The sequence below is a fragment of the Dipteris shenzhenensis genome, chromosome 13 (genome assembly GCF_047967505.1).
Source record: "Dipteris shenzhenensis isolate YYH24624 ecotype China chromosome 13, Dip_SZ_1.0, whole genome shotgun sequence".
Lineage (NCBI taxonomy): Eukaryota > Viridiplantae > Streptophyta > Polypodiopsida > Gleicheniales > Dipteridaceae > Dipteris > Dipteris shenzhenensis.
Window position 1 is genome coordinate 16860396 of NC_141608.1, and position 12343 is coordinate 16872738.

A 12343-nucleotide genomic window follows, 5' to 3' on the forward strand; every position below is an offset into this window, starting at 1 on the left:
TCAAATAGCATTGACTTACTAACGATCCATCGCCACATGCAACACCAACAGTGGGTACTGGTTCGGGCTCCTCCCGACGCATGACAATACGACGTTGATTTCGTACTTCTCACTTGCAATGAGTGCAATGATAATACAACCTCTCCGTAAGCCACTCTATGCTCCCGGGCATTGGCACATCATCTGACGAGCTTCCACTCATCCCTTCCATCTGCACACTTCCAAAATCACAACATGAGTTGTAAGAAAATCTATTAAGATCCAAAAAATAGCCACCCATGAGGTCCTTCCTCTCTTTTGACAATAAGTGCCCTGAACCATCGCTATATAGTGACACTTTGCCCTGTTTCATCGCTATATAGCGACGCTTTTTGGATATAAATGTCGGTATATAGCGATTGACCAGCGTTGCTATATAGTGAGGCTAGGGGCTTCAACCTGAAACCCTGCGCGACGCTTTCTTTCACATCTCTATTGCGGGAAAAGAAAAAACTCTCCTCCCACCTTATATTCTACGACCTCGCTTTCCTCCTCTCTATTTTCCACTCTTCACCCCTACCCAGCCCCTCTCCCAACACTTGTGCCCCCTCTCTGCTTGTGTGAAAGGAAGTTTTTCAAGGTGAGTCTCTTTAAGCAGTGTAGGTTCATTTTTTGTGACATTTCATTTTGTGAGTGTTGAAGCATGTTTCTCCTTGTGTTGCTAAGGCTATGTGCTAATTTTCATGCTTGATTTTCAAAGGTTAAGGACAAAAAACTAGTGAAAGAAAGAAGACTCACCTCTTCTCTTTTTAGTATTTCTCTTCCTTCTGTTTCTCCTTGTTTGTAGGCTTATGCTTTCTCCTTGTTTGCAAGCTTATGCTTGTCTCCTCAATCCAATCCAGGGCTTTGAGAAGTTTCTTCTCTAAACTCCTCCTTCCTCTAACTAGTTATCTAAAAAATGTTATGTTTCCTCTCTTTTATAGGGCCAGTCCACGAAACATCGAGCGGGACTTTTCCAAGTAAGAAAGTGCTTCCTCTTTTTTCCTTTTGTTATTTTCGTTATTTGCATTGGCCTGTAGCTAGCACCTTGTGTGCTAGTTGTGGTGATGGGCATAGGAACCCTCTCTTCCCCTCTCTTCCCTTATTCCCTCTTCTTTCCCTCTTTTCCTCTCTCTTTCCTCCCCTCTTTCCCTCATATGCTCATGCATAAGCATAAGCATAATATTTCTCTCTTTTTCTCTTATGCATATGCTTTTCCTTCTCTTAAGCATATGCTCTTTTCCCCTCCTCTTTTCCCCTTCTTTCAATCTTTTTTCCCCTCTTCCTTCTCTTATTTTTCACTCTCTTTGGTCCTCTCTTTTTCTCCTCTTTTCATAAGCATATGTATTTGCCTATGCTTATGCTTATGCACGAGCATATGCTCATATGCTCATGCATAAGCACAAGCTTATGCTTTCTCTCTTTTTCTCTTATGCTCATATGCTCATGCTTTCTTTCTTTTTCTCTTATGCTTATGCTCTTTTTTCCTCTTCCTTCTCTTATGCTTATGCTCTTTTCCTCTCTTCTTTTTCCCCTCTTCCTTCTCTTCTTTTTGCCTCTTCTTTTTCCCCTCTTTCAATCTCTTTCCCCCTCTTCTTTTTTCCCCTCTTTCAATCTCTTTTTCCCTCCTTTCCTTTTCTTTTTCCCCTCTTTCAATCTCTTTTTCCCTCTTCCTTCTCTTCTTTTTCCCCTCTTCCTTGTCTTCTTTTTCCCCTCTTTCAATCTCTTTTCCCCTCTTCTTTTTTCCCCTCTTTCAATCTCTTTTTCCCTCCTTTCCTTCTCTTCTTTTTCTTTTCCCCTCTTCTTTTTCCCCTCTTTCAATCTCTTTTCCCCTTTTTCAAACGTATGCTTTCTCTCTTTTTCTCTTATGCATATGTTTTTTCTTCTCTTATGCTTATGCTTATGCATGAGCATATGTCTCCTTCTCCTTCTCCTTTCCTTCTCTTCTCTTTTCCTCTCTTTTTCTCTTCTTTTCATAAGCATATGCCTATGCCTATGCCTATGCTTATGCTTATGCATGAGCATATGCTCATATGCTTATGCATAAGCATAAGCATATGCTTTCTCTCTTTTTTCTCTTATGTATATTTGGTTCTTTTCCCCTCTTTCAATCTCTTTTCCCCTTTTCTTTCTCTTCTTTTCCCCTCTCCTTCTCTTATGCTTCTCCTTCTCTTTTTCTTCTTATGCTTTCGCTCATATGCTTTCCGCTTCTTACCTGCTCTTGTTTTTTGTTTTTTATTTTGGTGTTTGTCTACATTTGTCCAATCCCCCCAAATTAGAGATGGGATGATGTCGCACATTCGACGAATATGGAAACCCTCATAGGAGAAGACATCATGATCTCTATTCTCTAGAGGACTTTGATTACACTCAGGCGACACCTCAGGGGGCCTACCCCTATGACTACCCCTGGCTCGACTCTTCTCGGACATAGCACTGTGACTACCCCTTGGGGAACTTCTTTACTAGCAGCCCATGGCTTTGTCGGGAGTCGTGATGAGTTTGTCGCACAGATGACCGATGAGGAGGCAGCGATATTCTTCTCTTTGCTATCCCAGAGGACCTTAGCGAATCTCTCTCCTACACCGACGACTAGACCCACTGTCTAGCCGTCCCCTCTAGCCCCTTCGACTGAGGGGTCATCACCTAGGCATGCCCATCGTAAGGGAAGGAAGTGTAGGAAGGGTCGCTTATGTTTCGAGAGATGTAGATGAGTCAGCACACTCACATCCCTACAGATCTCCACTTGGTCCCAAGACCCAGTACCAGTCAAGTCCCTTGCACTCTCCTACTCCCAATGCTACTCCTCGCTCTGGAAGCACTTGCACAAATACCACTCGCTCTGACTCTGCCACTACCATGAGTCCTCCTTACCCAGTCGAGGACCTGTCCTATTAAATCACGGCTACTAGAGAGATAATTGAAGATAAAAAGGGCACAGCAGTGATGGCCAAAGAAGCAGGCAGTCATCAATGAATTGAAAAGAAAATACCCTAACCCCCCAAATTGGGAGTTCAATGAGAATTACATGCGAGAGTGCATGGGTTGGCTCTTGAAGCATTGTAGGTCAACTTTGCATACTTCCATCACAAAGGGGAAGGCTAAACCCAGTTGGGCAGACAAAGCTGATTTGAAGTTTTTCAAGAAGTAGAACAGGGACCATCTTGAAATGTTCGAGGGTCAGAGGAGGGCTGCGAGGAGATGGCTGGACTCCATAGGTACTTTGCACTTTGGTGCAGGCGGATGGTTGGCGTTCGAGGCAATTGTGATAAGTCTACTTCTTCTCATTTAATGTATTATTCTATTTGTTTTACTACATATTGCATGCACTTTATCTAACTCTCATAAATTGGGCCCACAGCAAGCTGCGATGGGTCGCCTTCCTACAGACGCAGAGACAAGATGCATGTTTCACGTAGGAACAAAGCTGTGGTTTATTGTGAGCAAGAGGTACTCGGAGTGATGGTCGATTGGGCTGAGGTGGCTGCTCACACGGTATAAGTCTACTCCTACTTGTGATCTCACTTTTTAAACTGTTTTATTCTTTAAGTTCCAATTTAATTTCCAATTAATATGGTTTCACTTTTAGAATCAAAGCTCGAACATCCCATCAATGAAGGTGAGCGGTGATGATGAGGGACTAGGCTTACACGGCTTCGACGAGGGCTAGGGACCAGGCGCAGCTCATGAGGGCCAGGGATCAGATGCAGCTCACGAGCACGAAGGATCAGGCTAGCAAGATGAGGATGAGTACGATGACGACGATTCAGATAAGCAATAGTAGTAGTAGTAGTAGTATTAGCAGTAGTTTGCATATACTTTGCCATATATGTGCTTTTGTATATTGGCTTGTTTGAGCGATTTTGTATCACCCTTTTCGAAAGGGTAATTTTGTAGCAAACAATGTTGTATATCTTTGACATGTATATGCTTCTGTTGCTCGGTTCATTTGAGCGATTTTGTATCACCATTTCCACAAGGGAAATTTTATAATTAAAAAAATTCTTTTGTAATTACTAAATAAAAAACATTAGTGGGGAAAAACAGGGCTTGCTATCACCCTGTTTAGCCCCACTAATGTTTTTTTAAGCTTCTGTTAATCATCGCTATATAGCGACGTTTACCAGTGTCATTATATAGCGACGATTATATAGTGACCGTTCTTTTTTGATGCTTATCGTGACGTAAATAACGACCTTTGCCCCCGTCAAAAAAAAACTTTTTAGTGTAAAAAAGGTCGGTATTTTCATATGTAAAAAAGTACATATGCCACGTCCAAATGATTACTCAAGCAATAAGCCATATGTGTTTATAAATATTGTCACCTGAAAGACGTTGAACCTTGCCACATTCAAACAAGTATGCAATAAGTAATCCATAGGTGCCACGGCCAAACGGGTACTCAATAAGTCAGCCATATGTGTTCATCGTGAAAGACATATAAGTATATCTCACCACATAAAGGGCGAAATAAAGGTATGCCTTGCTTGAAGATATAAGGTGAACCAATAAGTGAATACATACCATAGTCTGCTAGTCTAGCAAGACCTTGCATGCACTTGTAAATATAGATGAGTATGAAAAACAAATTAGATGTACTCATTCTATAGGTTTCGAATGTGCATTTAGTCCATTAGATTGTATCTAGGCACCTATGCAAACTTGCATGTACTCTGAGACACAACTGAGTGTGATGAAAGAGAACATATGAGCTCACCCTGGAAATAAAAGAGTGCCTTGAAAATGACAAGAAAACATGTGAGAAGCACCTTTGCATATGTGAAGTAACGTATCCAAGAACTAATGATATCAAAGCTAAATAGAAAAGAAACATTGAAAGAAAACATATTAACATGTTAACAACGTAAAACATTTGGCAAGTCCTTTTCTTCCATATGATGGACTAGCTTATGAAAGTGAAGCTAGTGTTGAATACATGACGAGAAAGTCAAGGAAGATGTTAGCTTATAAGAGAGAAAGAAACATTAGATCGACATTTTCTTTTCCATATCAAGCACACCTACATGATCTTTACCCTACTCCAGATCAAAATACAATGGATCGCCTATAGGCATGCTTGATTAACAAAAGATGAAAGATGAAAGAGAACCTTCTTTCAAAATCATAAGATAATCGAAAGTAACTCTCACCTTCAAAATAACATAAAACATTTAGGAAATCATAAGTAAATGATAAGATAATGGAAGAAAATATAGCCTTCAAAACAAAATATTTTGGAAGCTCCTTTGAATGAATCAGCTCATGCTGAAAGTAAAGCTTGATATAGAATATTTGGCAAGTCTCTTTAACCAAGATTCATGAAACTTGAAGCTGTAGCTAAACTTGTTAGCAAAACATAATAATACATGTATTATCATTGCGAATAAAACACCAAGCATATGAATGTAATAGCATAACCTTTCAAGTGGAATATCAAGAACAAAGCATTGTACTGAACTACGATGATATCATGGTTCACAATCATATGCAACATTAAAGAAAGTTGGTTTATCTCTATACCAATAGGCAAAGAAAAGCTCCAACACATAGATGTATGTCATAGTGATTGCTAAAAAACAATCAAGTTTTGTGAGACACCCGAGTATAGACATTGTTAGAGCTCTTTGGTTGAAGGACATTCTATGAATTTTGAGTAGCAAAGAACTTACACAAGACTCAGCAAGCGATGAACTTCATAAGAAGCTGGTCAGTAAAGGATTCCCTAAATAAAAACTAGCTTAATATATGAGAAGCATCATTGGCTTTTACTTTTGCAAAAGCAACAAGTGCTAAAGCGCTAAACTCTTGTTTTCATTGATGACCTAGTAGAAATAAAAAATGGCTTTCATATGGTAGATAACCTTTTGTCCAAGTGATTTTCTCAATCAACTTTCTGGTCTATTGAACGTATGTAATTATCATTGCAAAAGCGTGTAGATTGGGCTGCCTTACTCTTGATGAGAAGATCGACACTCTACTTGGCATCAATTAGATAAGATCTTGATCCCTAAAGATTGACTACGCTTACAACAACGATCCTGCACTCTTGGTTTTATGGGTATGACCGGTGCATGTTGGGTCTCCTCTTCATCTAAAATTTTGTGGAGTCCTATAGCTAAAGAAGTTTGCTTTATGTGATTAATCATCTTATTTCTCCATGTGGGAACGTAAAAGCATGATATGCCAGTGTGTTGAGTCCAAGAACGCAAATACTCAATGCAAGATGGTGTGATCAACTGGTGGAGACTGAAAGTGGTACGGTGACACCGTATCAAGAACCTTCTTATCATTAAGTATATCTATATATTTTCATTGCTTCAAATATTGTTGATTCTATAAAAGTATGAATCTTTTCCATCCTCATGTCCTAGATCAAGTCCTCTCTGGTTATGGGTGTTCATCTTCCTGCCCAAACACTCTTGTACTAGTTTATTGATAGTAGGTAGGAAAAAGAAAAAACCATAACTTTCTTACTTTAAATTAGAATATAATGATCCAACCAATCAAAATAACCGGCGCATACACTTCGAACAAGCCACCGGGGGCCGTTTTCATCAATCATGACTGCAACGATGATTTGCGATGCATCTTTGATAACTTTTGCATATCAACTCAAAACCTAGTAATCAAGGAGTCGAAACAATAAAAAAGAACGTTTTGTTAATGATCTTGTTGCCAGATTAACGAAAAACATGTCGCTTTCTGCTCACAATCACACTAGAGTGTAGCCAGGCTATGATACCATGTTGAGAGGAAGAGAAAGAGGAGAGCGACGGACACAAGTGTTGTGTTGAGAGGAAGAGAAAGAGGAGAGAGACGGACACAAGAGTTGTGTTGAGAGGAAGAGAAAGAGGAGAGAGACGGGCACAAGAGTTGCTCCCAAGGAAGTGATTCTATTCAAAGATCATAAGCATATATGTAGTTGAGGTAGGGCAAGCTATATATTGCTCTAACGGAAGGAAATCCTCATATATTTCAAGGTCAATTTTGTGAGCATCGAGGTGATGCCTCCATTGTTCCATTTACTGCAACTTGTAGGGAGGTACCCAGTGTGTTTCCATGTATTACAACATTTTAAGACACTAGTTTGGAACAAGACATAGAAGTGACCTAACACATTAAAGTTTCATGCTAAGTGGTCATGTTTAAGGAATTTTCAAAAGATACATGTGAATTTTCATATCCTGTCTTCATCATCTCCTTTCTTATGAGCCAAACTTTATCAAAGAAATATTCTACAATATAATTGTATGTCCTAGCATTAAAATATATAAAATTTTCTCCATCCTAAAATCATGATGCTCGAAATAGTGCCCAAGAATAATAACTTTAAGTTTTGTTAAGAATTGGGCCTTACAAGGTCATAATGCATAAGTTTTTGGATCTATAAATCATAGTCATTGGTATAGGTCCAAAACAATCTTATTTGAATAAATAAGTCTAGACTTTAGGGATGTGTTGGGCTGGTATTCACTCTTATTTTGTTGTTAAGCATGCTAAAAATGACTTATAATTAAAGAAGCTTTTCTTAAAATAGATTTTTTAATTTTGTGGTTTCTATACTCGGGGGGGTCAATATGTATAAACCCCTCGGGGGGGTCACTATGTATAAACCCTCTATATCACATGCGTTCAAGGCCTATATTTAAAGTCCCTTATCTGTAAAAATTTTCATTAATAAAATGTACCCCTTTTCTATACAAATCTGTAAATTTTTTCCAAAACTATTTTAAATAGTCCCTTATGTATATTTATTTCTATAAATTTTAGAAATAAAAAAAATCCTTCTGTTGAACTCACGTGATAGGGTTACATATGATGAGTGACCCCCCCGAGATAAACCCTCTATATTACGTGCCTTCAAGGCCTATATTTAAAATCCATTATCTGTAAATTTTTTCATTAATAAAATGTGCCCCTTTTCTATACAAATATGTAAATTTTTTCCAAATTTATTTTAAATAGTCCCTTATGTATATTTTTTACTATAAATTTTAGAAATGAAAAATATCCTTTTGTTGAACTCACGTGATAGAGTTACATATGATGAGTGACCCCCCGAGTTTCTATATATGGATGGATACTTATTTGTATATCAAAGACAATTTTACTTTAATTTGTTTAAGTCATCTAACGTCTAACGGAATATTGTCATGAAAAAGTAAATGGAACTCGTTGCACCAAAAAAAAAAGATGATACAAGAGTGCAATCTTCAAACTTAATTATTAGAAATAGGCTTGATTGATAACAAAGACATGCAATCAACCAATCCAACCTTGCTAAAGTTATGAAGCAGCTTTGGCCATGGGTAGATAATTTCTCAAAAAACTGAATAAGTCGATAGTCTTCATAAATAGACCACATCCATGCAAATAGCAATTGACATGGTGAACATTAAGTCTCCAGCTGGAGTAAACACAAGTGACAGACTAAAAATGCTCGCACAAGTGAGAGAGTATCAAGAATGATGGAGCTCATTTTTTGCTTGTATTTTGGCTTGGATTTAAAGTTCTTCAAAGCTTTGCGAGTGCTAAAAGAAGAATTAGTAAGAGAGAATATACACCATCATCCAAGTCTCTAATAACTCATGCATGTGGAAAGGCAGCATTAATAAATTCCTAGCTTAAAAATCAAGAGAAAATCAATGCATTTTCCCCAATATGTCTGCGTGCTGAAGGAATTTAGAAAACCTGGAATGACCATGAGCTAACAAGGGGGAAGATCTACTGGTGGAACCGGAACAGATTGGCCAACATCGCCTCCATTTTCCACAATGAAAGCCATGGACATGCCCCAAGAGCTATGCATTTCGAAGTGACAGTGAAAGAACCAGACGCCTACAAAAGCACAACAAATGATAAAATTGTTGAACTTTAATGCTGTCAACATATTTTACTGAAAAACTTTTTGCCCCATTGTCAAAGAGTCAAAACTACATGATAAATCACACACTTGTTTTTTTCGTGAAACACACACGTACATAGACACACAAAAAAAGCGCGCACATACACACACACGCATTCACGCAGGCACGCACTCATGTAATGCTTCATGTTACGAAAATCAGTCCCAAAACAAGGGACGCTCAGCTACAATATAATAGACCCCCATTTAAACAATTTATTAAGAGCTCAAATCAAAGAGGCCATACCTGGATTATCAGCGTGAAAACGGATCGCAGCCCACCCTCCTGCTGGCACTGCTATTGTGTTCCTCGCAACTGGGTCTACCAAATTGAAGTTCCTAGGATCCGTTTCTGGATCAAAGTTTCCCTGACCTGATCCTACAATGAAGAAGTCGTAACCGTGAAGGTGCATAGGATGGCTTTCAAAGAACAGGGTTGCGGTGTCCTGTAATACGAGTTGAACGTTGGAACCATACTGGATCCTTGTCAGCTTTGTTCCAAGCATTGCCTGCTTGTTTGCGGGATTAAGTCCCGTGTAGTTGTACTCATGAAGTGGAACATCAGGAAAATTGGTGGAAAATACTGTAGCTTGCTGTATATCCTGATCTAGATTAATTCGTGGGTTGAGCGAGGTTTCGTAGTACGCCTACGTGTTACATATGAGAATTCAAATCAGTGACTCGCAGAAACCTATCGACAGCATGAAGGATTAATACTGTGAACCTGGTAGAACAGGGAGACCAAAGATTTGAACTCAAAACACTAGTTAAAATAGATATTTGAATCTCACCTGCAAAAGGGAAATGGTGGGAGTGGCAAACGTTATATTGCTGATTGATGCAGAAAGCTTGGTATTGTTAGGACCTGTGCAACCTGCTCTTGATGGGCACCTCTTCAAAGCATACCCGATCGTAAACAATAGACTTTCGTCCACTTCCTGAGGTACGCGTGAAGGATAGTCTTTAGAGTTCAGACCTTTAAGCCCGTTCGCAAAATCTTGCTCAAAGTAAGTGGAGTCGTTGACCGATGGAAATCTGGGAACAGCGGGGAATCCTAATCTCGGTCCCGTGGCTCTGTTGTAACAAAAAATGGCAGTCGCACCAATATTAGGGAATGGCACATAGGCTTCCGGAGCTGGTGAAAACACTGAAGCCGCCATGGAATAGTCAGCCACGGGTTGATCAGCAGTTAAGAGAACACTAGCTGTTTGGCCAGGCGCAAGCAATACGACGTCTGTAGCATAGGGCTTAGTATAGACAGCGTCCATTTCTACAACGGTGAGGATGTGATTTGCGATTTGGAAGAAGAGTTGGAAGTTGAGGGCGGCGTTGATGATGCGCAGAAGATAAGTTTGTCCCTTCACCACGTTGAAGATTTCAGGAGTTTCTGTCACACAGATAGCAAGGGATGAATTCAGCATGGAACCACGTCAGAACAGAAGGAAATTGTTGTATTGACCATCAAAAATTGTAACAGAAGATTACAGATTCTCGTGTGATCTAAAGGTCGTGAGAGCTCCAAGATCACCGTACCAGGAGCTCCTGTACTAGGGCACTTGTAAAGATAACCAGGCAGGCCGTTCAAGGTAAGGGCATTAGAAAGGCGGTAGACTCCTCCAGTTGCAAGAGCGGCCTTCTCCACATTCTTGACGTCGTCTGTCCACCATTCTCCTGCAATTGAGAAAGAATTGCAATCTAGTGATAAAAGCGTTTCCTAGTAATTACTTAGTGTTATGAAGCATGATTCAGGACAATACTCGGTGCTGTGATGCAAACGAGCTATACCAGGGACTAGTCTACGGCACTATCTGCCATGGAGCGTAGAGGACATGAAATTAGGACGCGATGAGGTTTCCGACTAGATTACGGTCATCATGTAAACGTGATTCGGAGCGCCCTAATCTTGTCGCAAATTCGTTTGCTCGTATGCATAGCACCAGCGTAATCTTGTCGTGAGTATGTTAGTATGCGTCGCAGCGACATAATTTTGTCCGTAATTCTGTCGGGAACTAATGCGTTCGTATGTGTCGCAGCGCCGTTATCTCATGTGCTCATATGCGTAATCTTGTCGTGAAGTATATACAATAGCAGGCGTTTCCGCTCACCTAAGATGATGGGCTTCAGCTCTGCTCGCGGCTGCTCGAAGGGATAGGCCAAGCCATTCCTCGGAAGGATCACGAAGGCCCCATGGACAGTTGCTCGTAGCCAACTGTCATGAGCGTGCCACAGCAGCACCCCCCTCTTATCCTCCAGGCCGAATCTATACGTGTATGATTTTCCTGGCTGGATCGGGCACTGCGTTATGTAGGAGGTTCCGTCCGCCCATGGAGTCAGCCTCTGGTGAACGCCATGCCTGCTTTACATCAAACGCCTCATATGAGAATTCTGTTCTGATCATTCGTCCTAGAACAAGCTTCAATTCACAACAACAAAATCGTCTCGAGGATTACCAGTGGATCGTTACATTGTACTTTGCTGAGTTCGTGACAGTGACGACCAGCTTATCATATTCCCTTATTCGGATCGTTGGGCCTGGGTACTGTCCATTCACTGTTACGATCGTGTTTCTGCGACACAATCGCGTGACGTTCGTCTCCTGCACCTGGAAGGGCATAAATCAAACACCAGATCAAATGATATAGCTGCCGCAGCTTTCGCTTTAGACCCAGTCGTAACTATCTAGCACCGAACGGCTGCACAAGATTGAGCAGATTCTTCCGCCTCCATATCCATCTTTTACCTGGAAATGCACGCGATGTGTAGTCCCTGTTGTGGTCTCTCGAGAATTGCCAGAAATCACTGGAGTAAAGAATGACGACAGAAAGAGTGACACAATCAACCTCTGGTAACGGTTTGTGCGTGGGTGGTTATAATTCGATCCAGGCAGCAGAGGCATGGTCGAAATGTGTGAAAGGGGGACGATGCAGATCTTGTGAATTTTTATGTCGGCTTGCACGCACAACGGTCGCCAGAAATCTACAACCTCGATAAGCTTTTAAATCCCACGATCGATGATGGATACGTTGTGCGATCAAGGAAGAAACAAATGCTTGTTGCCCGAAAAACTGTTGGATCAGCTCAACACCGGTAAGACTGGAATCAGTCAGACGCGATGCTATCTATAGCAACTGAGCTCTTGTGAATTTTTATGTCGCCTTGCACGCACAACGGTCGCCTGAAATCTACAACCTCGATAAGCTTTTAAATCCCACTATCGATGGATACGTTGTGCGATGGAGGAAGAAACAAATGCTTGTTGCCCGGTCAGACGCGATGCTATCTATAGCAACTGAGATCCTAGCATGGAATTAGTTATATGAAGCTTGCACAATCACCATCTGTCACTTGATTGACTCATTCTTACTTAGTCTTCCATTGACTCACTCATACAGCTCTGCCTCGTAATCTGATAATTGTTCT

The 12343-nt window shown here is 40.5% G+C and overlaps 1 pseudogene; it reads right to left on the reverse strand.

The window, feature by feature from the left end:
• Window positions 1–8725: 8725 nt before the first annotated feature.
• LOC147895099 (laccase-4-like) lies at window positions 8726–11819 on the reverse strand (annotated as a pseudogene).
• Between the last annotated feature and the right edge of the window lie 524 nt (window positions 11820–12343).